Here is an 11,522-nt window from a genome sequence, read left to right on the forward strand (position 1 = left end):
CCTCCCAAGGCCCGGCTCTTTCCTCGAATACACTGAACACAGCCAGGGAAATGATAGATTCCAGGCCACTGGGGACACCCGATGGGGACACTCCTGCTTCATGGTCAAGGGCCACAAAAAGATAGCTCTGCTGTGCCAGATACTCCAACCAACTGAGGATGGGGGAGTAGGATTCCTGCCTGCTTGGTGACATGTGAGCATACTTTAAAAATTCTTTGAGTCTGTGTCCCCTGGTGAACAGAGAGGAGCTTGGGGAGGCCATGCAGATAAGGTCCTCTGGGGTGCTCAGAACCATTTGTTCCTCCCGTCCATTGCCACTGTGTTTATTCCAGGTGCCTTGTTGTCTCTGGGGTCCTGATGGCAGATGGGTGAAACTGTCGTCCCCTGCACATAATCCACCATTGCCAGCGTGAGCCCTTTCCTTCGGCATACATATAGGACTGAACGGGACTTGAGAGTTCATCTCCCTCAGGGTTTTCCAAATTTGCCTTACCTCAGGCATCCCTTTGATGTTTGCTAAAACACAGCTTCCAGGAACTTAAACCTATGGGTTCAGACTTCTAGGGAAAGGCACTGGTAACAAGGTCCAGAGTGGCGCTACAGAGATTGGGAGATGCTCGGTACTTGACAGAGGGTTGAATGTGGGGGATCAAAAACGAACAGCATCTTTCTTGGGGAACCACCTCTGTCTTGAGGACTTTTCACCCTGGGCAGCTGGGGCCGACTGCCAGACAATAACTGGGCTCTTTCCTTGGGGTCTTCCAGCCCGAGCTGACAGCACTGAAGAATTAAAGTCGCCTGGGGTCTCGAGGCTGGCCTCTTGCCTGACAGGATGCTAGATCTCAAGGAAGCCTTCAAGCCAGGGCTGCCCCCATGAGTCAGTGCCACAGTCATTAGGGGCCTCACCCACATTTCCTAACTTCCCCTGGTTCGGGTCCTGTCCCATCCATCACTACTTCTGTCCTTGGCAATCTTCCCAGGCCCTGGAACCTCCTCCAAGTCCCCGACAAGAACCAAGAAGCTGGCAAAGGCTCTCTGTATCTCTGTTCAGACTCTATGGTTTGGAAACACAGGTGGAAGACTTTTCTTCCCTATGAAGAATCCTTCTCTATTTCAGCTATAGATCAAAACTGACGTGTCTTTTAAAACGGTAGGGAACTTATAACCTCTTCCATGAGCCACAACCCTGTCTTTCTGGTGACTGCACCAGGTCTTCAAGATTGGGGGGGGGGGAACCCTAGCTTTCCCAGCAAGACTTTCTGAGTCACCGACTTACCTGAATATGCTCTGTTCTCCTCAGCCTCTGGACTACAACAGTAATTATTATACAGCTACCAGTCATTGGAGGGATCTTTGTTTTGTTTTGGTTTTGAGACAAGGTCTCATTATGTAGCCCAGGCTAACTCTAAACTCATGAGTCTTCCCACTTCAACCTCCCGGGAGTGTCAGGATGAGAGGCATATGTTATCAACCCGCTTCACTGTAGTAGCAGGTCCAGGTTCTGTGCCACAGATTTTATAAACATACCGTCTTTTTCAACTTCAGGATAACCCTCCCAAGTACATTCCATTCTTAGACTCTGTGTATGGGCTAACAAGCCCGGATTTAGAGAGGTAATATACCTAAGGTCACACAGGTAGTTGAGCCAGCACGGGCTTGAGCAAGGCTGCCTGACCACAAAGCCCTTGTTTTTAACCACAGTAGCATCTGCCCGTCTGCAACATTCACTTTCTTTCAGCCCTGAAGGAGCTCACGCCTGGGCTATCTTTTCCTCTTATCTAACGGTTTATATGGGCAAGAGGCTGTCCGTTTCAACGGGCCAGCCCCACGCTGGGAACTGACTGCCTTCCACAAATCACTCAGGTGTCCATTCATCCTGGACTCTCAAGGCCCTGGGAGGAGAAGCCCTCCCAGCTCTAATTACCCTGACTACAAGCCAAACAGCCCTCATCGTCAGGAAGTCCTTTGTCTTGTCTTCGTGTGTCATGCCATCCACGGATTTCTGTCCCCTTCTCATCCCCAGCCTGGGGGAAGCCGTTTCCGAGTTCCCAATAAATAGTACCTCAGAAAGGATGTTAGGATCTCAGTGCTAGAGCTTGGCTACTCACAAGCTAGGTGATTCCCCGAGCCTCTTCTTCATCTGTGAAATGGGTACATACATGCTTAGCTCACTTAAAGGTTTATTTTTATTATTTTAAATTAGGAGTATGTGGGTGGGTCTGTGTGTGGGTCTGTACATGCGATGTGAATGCAAGTGCCTACAAAGGCCAGAGTTGGGTTGATCCCTTCGGAGCGAAGTTACAGGGGTGGTGAACGATCTGACATAAGGTCTCTTAACTTCTGAGCCATCTCTCCAGCCCCCTCACAGGGTTGTTTTAACAATTAAATGAAAAGCTGTCTGTAGGAAAATGGCTCACAACGTGTTAGTGGTCCCGGCTCACTGAAAGAAAGCTATTATTTATTATTTATGACCATCGTACCAAATGCTAATCTGTTTGACGACACACGATTTCCCACCCTGTACCTGCCCTCAGCAGTAGTTTTGTCTGCAGATGGATCAGGTCTTTTTTTGGTGCATATTACCTGGTGGAGCCCTAAAAGCAGACCAAAACTCCAGAAGGCAATCTTCTTTGTCTGTGGTCTGAGTGGGTCTCTACCTGGTCTGAGTGAGTCTCTACCTGGTCTGAGTGGGTCTCTACCTGGTCTGAGTGGGTCTCTACCTGGTCTGAGTGGGTCTCTACCTGGCCTGAGTGGGTCTCTACCTGGTCTGAGTGGGTCTCTACCTGGTCTGAGTGGGTCTCTACCTGGTCTGAGTGGGTCTCTACCTGGTCTGAGTGGGTCTCTACCTGATCTGAGTTGGGTCTCTACCTGGCCTGAGTGAGTCTCTACCTGGTCTGAGTGGGTCTCTACCTGGTCTGAGTGGGTCTACCTGGCCTGAGTGGGTCTCTACCTGGCCTGAGTGGTTCTCTACCTGGTCTGAGTGGGTCTCTACCTGGCCTGAGTGGGTCTCTACCTGGTCTGAGTTGGGTCTCTACCTGGCCTGAGTGGGTCTCTACCTGGCCTGAGTGGGTCTCTACCTGGCCTGAGTGGTTCTCTACCTGGTCTGAGTGGGTCTCTACCTGATCTGAGTGGGTCTCTACCTGGTCTGAGTGGGTCTCTACCTGACCTGACAAGAAGGACACATCACCCTGCTGTCTCAGTCTTCACCAGTAAACAAGTGCCCACAGGACAGGAGAGGGGGAAGCTCAAACCAGTGACCCATGAGGGGAGAGGGGCAAGCTAGCAAGGTAGCCTGTCTTGGGACAGGAGACAGGAAGGGACCAGCTCTACCTGCTGTTTCTCCCCAGCGGCTCTTGAGTTTGGGCTGTAGTACAGCCTGGGTGCTTGCAGATAAGACAAGCCACTTGTGCCTTGAGTCTGAGGGAAACTCCAGGATGGGGATGGTCAGTCCTTTCTCTGTGTTTCAAGACCACCTACAAAGCCCCAATGACTTCACTGCCTGAGGAGAAGCGCAAATTGGGTTTATGGCATCACCTGATTATACTTCCGTCCACTGAGGGTGTGGTGGGAAACAGGCTGGAGCAACAGTGGACACTGTAGAGTGGAAAACAAAAATGATTGTTGTCAGGGACAGCTGTTCATCCTCAGGTGGGAAACCAGATGTGTGTGTGGGGAGGTAAGGTGAGGGGGGGATGAAGGAGGGGCGGGGGAGGGGCGCAGGTTGATCTGACGACTTTTAGACCTGAATCATCTGAGCTACAAAGGAAGGCAGATCTCTCAGCTCATTGATTGGAAGCCTGAAGATTCCTGAAAGTCCTGCTTCCCCTTCAAGCTAGTTTCTCCATTCTATTCTAACACTGTCAGGCCACTGGTACACAGGTGGGCAAGTCCCTTTGTTACAAGCAGAGGATGCTGTAGTGGGTCACAACAGTTACAGCAGCTCCGTAGCTCTAGATGGAACCAGAGCCTTCTAAAAACACGTTCCGGCGAGGTAAGTGAGATGGCTGAGGGGGTTAAAGGCACTTGCTACTGAGCCTGACAACCTGAGTTCTATCCCAGAACCTGCACGGAGGAAGGAGAGAATCAATTCCTGTAAGTTGTTCTCTGACCTCTACATGAACACTGTGGAGTGTACACACACACACACACACACACACACACACACACACACACACACAGAGAGAGAGAGAGAGAGAGAGAGAGAGAGAGAGAGAGAGAGAGAGAGAGAGAGAGAGTAAAATGTTTAAAAAAAATTACAACAAAACAAAACTTTATAACGTTGTAACTGGTAACATAAAGAACCAGAGGAGACTGGCCTGGACCAGGAAGTCGTTTTTGAAGGCTCTGTTGGATCTTGCGTAAACTTAAAAAACCCATGAATCAGGATTGATGGGCATAGGGGATGTTCCAGTCACCAAGTGAGCAATTCAACTTGTGTAGTGGTGCCGAGTCTGGTAGCTTTCCAGACACTTCACGAAGTAGCTGAGGCGTGGCGACAACGTCGACAGAGGCCAGCTGCCCAAAATCATTCAGTAGAATTTTGCAGGGGCCAAGGAATGTTGGGCCTCGTAGGAAATGCAGTACGAAGGTCCAGGTTTTCCTCCTAAGAGCAGTGGGCGGTCACTGAAAGGTGTTGTTCAGGGGGTGACATGACCAGACTTGCGATTCTAGACACCTGGGAGATGGACTGTAGCCATTCAATGGGAGGTGATGGTGGGCTGGGCTGTCTGGTGGCAGTGGGGGTGCAGAGAGGTGTCAGGCTTCAGCCTTGGGGGTAGGGTTTGACGTTTCTTTGGGTGGGGAGGGGCAGGGAATAAGAAGGAGGGGTCAAGGTCAATGCCTGGCTCTACTTTGGGCAGTTGGGGGACACCATGCAGGGAGATGTCTCTGTTAGGAGTTCTTCAGGTCCTTGTCACCCTCTGTGTCCTGTTGTCAGGATCGCTCACAACATTTGAGATCTGACACCAGAGGGTACAAAACAGCTGAGGCCAGCCAGCTTCTGGTGGCTCTGCTTAGATACCCCGTGTTAGTATTCAGGCATCTGTGTCCGCCTGCCTTTAGGGTCCTGACAGGATACATCCTCAGCTGAGGCCACTAAGAGCACCTGCTGTGTGCATTCAATACCTTTCCTTATAAAATGCAGGCCCTGCATGGCTCTCTTCTCTTTTTCTCTTCCTTCACTCTAGTCCCCAGGGACCAGTCTCTGCCCCCTTCTCTGCCCCTTCACTCCCCTCCCCTCAATAAACCTCCCATGTGGGCCCTGTTGTATGGTGTGAATCCTTCCTGACGTTCTTAAAATACACCACGCAGCATCCTGAAGCTCGACAGTCTCCCTGCACAGTTCCTACTCCCTCCTCTTCCCTCCAAGTCTCTGTGTCCCCTTCATGTCCAGCATGGTGTCCTGTACAAAAGGTTCTCAATAGTGAGTGATTGCTTCCATAGCCCTGTGTGTCTGACATTGTCCCATGGGGAGAGAAGCTACGGCCCAATATCTGCCCTCAGGATCGTGTTGGTCATGAGGTCCTCAGAGAATAGGCCCCTCCGAGGGCAGGCTAGGACACCTTATCATCACAGAGTACCTCAGGCTGTCCTAGGAGAGCAGTTTCTCCTGTGCCTAAGAAACAGAGAAAAGTCTATGGACCACCAAGGATGCAAGTGTCACTGGAGACCATCCTGTCCTCTGTGCCCCAACCATCCCATTACTAGGGCACTTACCAGAGTTCTTATAGGAAAGGCCTTGTCCTCTGCTCTGCACATGCTCAGAGCACCAGCAGAGACTTTCAACAGTCTTCCTGCTGCAGGAGAATCGATCTGGCAAAGTGGGTGTGTGAGTGGGTGTGTGTGGGTGTGTGTGCGCCTTGTGCTGTGACATTTCCAATATGTGAGTATGCTTTATGATGAAGCCCAGAGGAAATTTATTAATAAAACAAAAACAACAACAACAACAACAAAAACTCATGGAGTTTTAGCCCAGTTTTCGGTGATCTTGCAAAATTAATATACATGTCACACCTTGGGATAGAGGCCCTGTCTTTTCATCAGAGGGCCCAGCATGAGCCGGCCAGGCCTAGAGAGGAGCCTTTCCACCCCGAGCCCTCAGCTTGTCTTTCTCCTGTTTCTGTTTCCTGTGGGTCCTTTTCCCATCCTGCAATCTCCAGCTCTCATCTGGTTGATAGTATCACTGAGGCTTAGGCCAGAGAGTTTAGGCTTGTAGCCTTATGCAGGAAGGGAGGACCAGGGTCCACTTCCTCCTCTGAGAGAGAGGAAACCCCTTCTCCCAAGCCCAGCATCTCAGGACCACACTAGCTATCTTTACCTCTCTTTCTTCCCCTTCCTCTTTTTTTTTTTTTTTTTTGAGAGGGGGGTAGTTTTACGAATTCCAGGCTGGCCTTCAGTTTGTAACAGTGTCCTCCTGCCTCAGCTTCCCAGGTGCTCTGATTACAAGTATGTGCAACCTTGCCTGGTTCCCTTCTTCCCCCACTTCCTCCTTTCCTCTTTCTCTCTCTCTTCCTTTATTCCTGACAAGGTTCCTCATTCTCCTAATGCCACCAAAACCCAGAACTTTTTTTAAAATTGACTTTAGTACGCTGGGCAGTGGTGGCACACGCCTTTAATCCCAGCACTTGGGAGGCAGAGGCAGGCAGATTTCTGTGAGTTCCAGGCCAACCTGGTCTACCGAGTGAGTTGCAGGACAGCCAGGGCTACGCAGAGAAACCCTGTCTCAAAAAATCAAAAACAAAACAAAACAAAAAGTTGACTTTAGTTTTTCGAGCAGTTTTCAACTTACGCAGGAGCTGCATGGATACAGTTTTTGAAATCCCTTCTGCATCCACACAGGTAAAGTCCCCCAGCATGAGTGAAGCCCCACCTGGGTGCTATAGCTAGTGAATGAACCTGTGTTGACATGCCCTTATCATGCAAAGTCACGGTTTCCATTACAGCCGACTCTCAGCATACATTTTGTGGGTTTTGAGGAATGCACCATTCACATTGTCCTATGGTTTCTCTCTCTAAACCCCTGTGTGTTCTGCCTATTCAGCCTACTCCAAAAACTGGGCTTCAAGATGGCCAGCAGGTGAAGGCACTTGCTGCACAAGCCGGACAGCCTGAGTGATGTAAGGCGAGAACTGACTTCTGAAAGTTGTCCTCTGACCCCCACACGCAAAAACCCTATCCCAATACTAGTAATAAATAGAAACTTAAAAATGCATATGATGGTTTTTAGGTCCTTTGTGAGAAAATAAAACCTGACTAATATTTATTTCAAATTATCTCTTGAATTTTGTGGCTTTTATGAAATGAACACTGCCACTTCTGTGTTTTCTGTTCTATTCTTCTCAATATTTTTTCCCTTTTTTCTTCTTTCTTTTTTTTGGGCACGGTCTCATGCTAAGCCAGGCTGATGGGAAACTCACTCTGTAGCCCCCAGACTTACAATAGTCTTCCTACCTCAGCCTTCCTTCCAAGGCTAGGATTACAGGTGTCAGCCACCATGCTTGACTTTAATATTAATTCAAATATGAGTTTCCAGGTACTGGTGTAGTGTGTGTATTTTTCTTTTGATACAAGGTCTGACTGCATAGTCTAGACTGGCCTTGACGTTGAAACTTCTTGGGAGTTGGGTTTGTAGACCTGCACTACCAGACATGGTTCCTCATTTCTTGTATCAGGCTTGTTTTGAACTCACTACGTAGCTGATAATGACTCTGAACTTATGACACCCCTATCTGTATGTCCTAAGTACTAGGATTACAGTTGTGTGCCACCATACCCAACTCCAGCTCTGTGTGCACATGTGTAAGGACTTCATTTTGATCTTGTTTTTAGACAGGGTCTTGCTTTATAGCCCATGCTGATCTCCAACACTTTGTCTTTTTGCCTCATGGGGTGCTAGGATTACAGGTGTGTGTCACTATGCCTGCTCCAATTTAGCTTTAAAAAAGCATCTATCGTATAATAAGGCAGGACTAGTGGAGTGGACCTATAATCCCAGCTACTTGAAAGGCTGAAACAAAAGGATCTAAAAGTGCAAGGCTTGCCTGGGCCACTTGGTGAGAACTCACCTAAAAATCAAAGTAAAAAGAGATCTGGGGGAAGGCACTGGGCAGCTAGCTCAGTTGGTAAAGAGTGTATGCGAACACGAACGAACACACACACACACACACACACACACACACACACACACACACACACACGCATGTTAACGATGTAACTCAGTAGCAGAGTGACTGGCTAGCATGCACAAGACCCTTGGTTCAGTCTACTGTCCTGAAAACAAAAAGCAAAAAGTATGTGTGTGTGTGTGTGTGTGTGTGTGTGTGTGTGTGTGTCCTGTTTGTAATTTCAAATAACCCCCTCTAAATACTCCACATATTAAAATAAAATGGCGACAAATCATGTTAAGATTTAGCCTTGGCTAAAATGGTGTGCCTGGAAGCTAGATTCACTTTATTTTCTGCTTTTTAAAATTTTGTTTATTATGTTTATTTTGTTTGTAAATGTGTGTGTGTGTGTGTGTGTGTGTGTGTGTGTGTGTGTGTACATGCACACGCATGCCACAGTAGGCACACAGAGATCAGAGTGTTGACAAGCACTGAGTGTCGGTTCTCTCCTTCTACTCTATGTGCCCCGGGGAGCAAACTCAGACTGCAGGCTGGGTGACAAGTGCCTTTACCCACTGAGCTCTCTTGCCAGCTCTCCTTTTTTTCTTAATTCTTCTAAAGCCTCGGGTGCAGAGAGCACCACTCATTTGCTAGGTAAGGACATAGATGCTCGAAGGAGGGAATGTACTTGTCTAAGGCTGTACTACAGATTGTGTGAGTACGAGGCAGGCAGGAGACCTTGAGCCCAAATCTGACTCCACGGTTTTTGGCCTCAGATTCCAAAATGCTGCCGAGTATCTATCTCATCCATACAATGACTAGCTCTCCCATTTTTTTGTATTCACTTTTTAGTTTTTCTTCTTTGAAGTCAGAGCTGTTAAAGTGCATTTCCATCCTTGAAGCTGACCTGAGAACAATTTATAGACCAGTGCAGCCTTCAAACTCAAGGCCTTGGGTGGAGCTGGCCTTCGCTCCCGCTCCTGGGGCAGAGCCCAGGCAGCCTTCCCTAGTGCACAGACCCTCCCCTGTGCCTCCCTTACTTTTGCCCAGGTCATGCTCGTGACAATGACTCACAGAGCAAAGAATGCTCTGGCGAGGATCATCCTTAGCCATGGAGCTTTGAGGGTCCAGAACTCTGGAAATCAGTCACAAGCGTTTGAGTGGACTAGCATTTTCCTACAAATAGAAGTTTTGGAGGCTTTCCTGGCCTCCAATAGATGTGAGTTCAGAAGCCACTTTCTGGGGTTTCTTCTATGTGGACTAGAACTTCTAGAATTTAGACAGCAATTTGCAATATCAACAGTGAATGCTTAGTCCCTGTTGCTAAATGGAATGCACCAGAGATGAAGGGTACATCTTGACCATGAAAGCAACTTTTTGAAGGAATGCAAGTTTCCCCACTTCCTGTACTAGGGGCTTCCCAAATGCTATTCAAGGGTTCTACCACTGAACCAGTTCAAGTTTTTTTTTTTGTTTGTTTTTTTCAAGACAGGGTTTCTCTGTGTAGCCCTGGCTGTCCTGGCACTTGCTCTGTAGACCAGGCTGGTCTCCAATTCACAGATCCACCACCTGCCTCTGCCTCCCGAGTGCTGGGATTAAAGGTGTGTGCCACCACCTCCTGGCTTCCATTCCAATATTTTAATTTTTGTTTTGAGATAACTTCTTTACTAAATTGCCCAGGCTGATCTTTAATTTATGATCCTCCTGCCTCAGCCTCCAGAGTAGCCAGGCTTGCTGATATGCACCACCAGGTGTAGCAAGAAGGCAGGCCTTGTGTTTAAATGAAGAACCTTTCATAGATTCTGTTTTGTTTGGTTGAGACAGTCTTATACTCTATCCCAGGCTGCCTGGAAACTCACTGTGTAGCCTCTCACTCACAGTGATCCTCCTGCTTCAGTCTTTACAATGCTGGAATTATAGGCTTGAGTCACCACACTAGGCTAAGCCTCACCCACTTTGGGTTTTTCTTTCTTGTTTACTTGCTTTTAATAACAACAAAAAAAAAAAAAACCAGAACAAGGTCTTTCCTAACTCAAGCTGGCCTGAGTGATAGTAGCTGAGGCTAGCCCTGAACTCCTTGGCCTTCTCGCTCCCCCTCCAGGGGCAGAGATGACAGGTGGGTGTGAGCTGTCACACCTGGCTCCCAGCCTCTTCCCTCTTTTCCCTCCTTCCACCCGTCAGCATTCTTTGAATACTTACAAAGCTATGCACGATAGTGGACAAACACCATTCCCATGTAACTGATTTATTTTTATTGTATTTGAGTGTGTGTGTGTGCCAGCGGGCACACCCATGTGGACTCCAGACTCCAACACTGGGTGTCTTCTATTCCTCCCCACTTTATTTACTTGTCATTTGTGTAGGAGTGCACACATGCATGACATCTATGTGGAGGTCAGAGGGCAACTTGCAGGAGCTGATTCTCTTCTTTCACGTTGTGGGTTCCAAGGGTTAAACTCAGGTCATCAGGCTTAGTGACAGGCACCTTTACCTGCTGAATCCTCTCTCGGGTATCTCGCTCGACCCTATTTTTTGAGGCAGGGTCTCTCGGTGAACCTGGAGCTTGCTGTTGTTTTAGCTAGACAGGCTGGCCAGCGAGCCCTGGGAGTCCTGCCTGCCTCTCCCTCAAGGGTGCTGGAGTTATAGATGGATGCCACTATGGATAGTTTTAGTTTTCTTCCTTTCTTTTTAGAAATGGTCTCATCATGCAACTCTGGCTGGCCAGAATCTCTATATGTAGACCAAGCTGGCCTTGAACTCGGCCTCCTGTGGAGTGCTGGGATCAGAGGGATGCACCACCACACCCGGCTCCTGCTTAGTTATTCTGTGGGTGATGTTAGATGTAAACTCAGGTCTCATGCTTGTACAGCCAGCACTTCACCCCCCGGCTGCTCCCCCAGCCCAATCCTGTGTGATTGAGAGCACAGTTCTGTAGACTCGGGTCACTCAGGAGGCCGGGGGGGGGGGGGGGGGGGGGGGGCGCGGGCGCGCGCGGCGATCTGAAGTTCAAGGCCAGTTTGATCTACTTACAGAGAGTCTGTTTCAAAACCAAAGCAGAACAAGGTGGCTCAAACCTGTAATCCCAACACTGTAGAGGCTGTGGCGGGAGTAACGCCATGAGTTCAAGGCCAGCCTGGGCTTTGGGGTGAGACCCAGTCTCAAAAATCACACTAACCTAAACCAAACCAAACACCAACAAAATAACAACAAAAGAAAACAAACCCTATAAAAACACATTCCTGGTGGTCAAGAGCGTAGGTGGGCAGGAGGATATGTATTTAGTATGTGTGAAACTCTGGGTTCAATCCCCTGCACCATTAAAAAATAAAAAAGCTCCTCAGCCATGGAGGTCATTGCCCATGACTGGGCACTTTAATCAGGTTCTCTGGGCTCATTAAAAATTAGTCTACGAGTCACAGT

The sequence above is a fragment of the Peromyscus maniculatus genome, chromosome 7 (assembly GCF_049852395.1).
Source record: "Peromyscus maniculatus bairdii isolate BWxNUB_F1_BW_parent chromosome 7, HU_Pman_BW_mat_3.1, whole genome shotgun sequence".
In the NCBI taxonomy this organism is placed as follows: Eukaryota; Metazoa; Chordata; class Mammalia; order Rodentia; family Cricetidae; genus Peromyscus; species Peromyscus maniculatus.